This window comes from Echinops telfairi, unplaced genomic scaffold (genome assembly GCF_000313985.2).
Source record: "Echinops telfairi isolate 266 unplaced genomic scaffold, ASM31398v2 ScPeMD7_74;HRSCAF=306, whole genome shotgun sequence".
Classification (NCBI taxonomy): Eukaryota; Metazoa; Chordata; class Mammalia; order Afrosoricida; family Tenrecidae; genus Echinops; species Echinops telfairi.
This window is the reverse complement of record NW_022103972.1, coordinates 589491-590956: the sequence shown is the minus strand read 5'-3', so window position 1 is coordinate 590956 and position 1466 is coordinate 589491.

Genomic DNA, 1466 nt, shown 5'->3' with positions numbered 1-1466 from the left:
GTCCTCTGGTTAATCTATTCACTTTTTCATTTGCTACAACTATACAATAATGTAGGCCTAGTGCTCTTGTTTTAAGAGCAATTTTTAGTGCAATTAAACAAATAATATATTGAATATAGACTTTACTGATTCCATTGATAATACTTTTCATAATTTCAAGTTTCTTGCTTACATCAAAAGCTATTTCCTTTTTCAATATTTTAAAGACTATTTTGAAATGTTGTTGTCCCCACAAGATTTCCATCAGTTTCTAACAATGTGTGAAAAAATGTATCTGTGATTTTTTTAACTCATTTTTCTCATGGTACATATGAATGCAAAAAATATTTTCAACATTCTTTTCAAGCGTAATTTAGTAGCATTAGATTTATCATTGTTTCAACTAACATCTGTTAATTTCCTGTCACACGTAACAGTAATCTAGAAAAGAACTCCGACTTAACCTTTCCATACTTTAACATGGAATAAATCACTCTATCAATTTCTTGTTTCAATTGTTTTGAATAGAATTCTGGTTTAAGTACTCTTCCTCTTCCTCTGGAAAGAAAGCAGCCTAAACTCTGTTCAATACCCTCATTGTCTTTCAGCCAGATTTTTGGAAATCAGTATTTTATTGTGACATATCTGCAATCCCAATATGTATATAAATATCTATAGATCATACTTCCTTCCACTGGAACCAATTCAGAGAGTTTGCAGCTTGTAGCACTCTCTACATCCAGTGCTACAGTGAGGGAGAGTCAGTGTGAGTCCAGACATAAAATCAGTCTCAGGGAGAAAGCTGACCTGCAGGGATGCTAAGGACCCACCAACTCTGGACCAAGAGAAGAAAAATGTGAGACAGGAGCCTGGATAAGGACAGCAGTGCCTGGTCAGCTAGATCTGCTGCGCTGACCACTATGGTAGCTCTACTGCCCATGGCAGGAAACCGGCTGAGACAACTGCAGGTAGCACTCCTGACCAATAGTCCGAATACTTATGACCAGAGAAAATGTTGCTGTGAGACCCACAGAAGTTGGAAGGCAATATAAGTCCCAGCAACCCCTCTCCTGTATGTGATGGGATTCTGTCAACAGGGGCTCTCAGAATACACTGAGGCCATCACCCACACCGGGTACAAATTCATGAGAGGAAACATGAGCTTCTTCTTATTTTTGAGGTCACTTTAGCTTCACAAATATTCCTGTTGTTAGGACATTTTTCATCCCAACACTAAATCTAGAAGATCACGTTGAAGCATTTTCACTCATTCTGACATATTCTGAAATATCCTAGGAGAAAGAAGGATTTGGGATGACACACACTTGTTTCCCAATGTGTTCAGATGGATGGAAAGATTCAGGTCGTCTTGGTCTTGATTCCACAACGTGGTGAGGATAGAAATTGTCTTTAATGCCACTAGATTATCTGTGTTCTTCTGATGGTAATGGATATAAAGCTACACGAAACATAAAATATGAACAGAT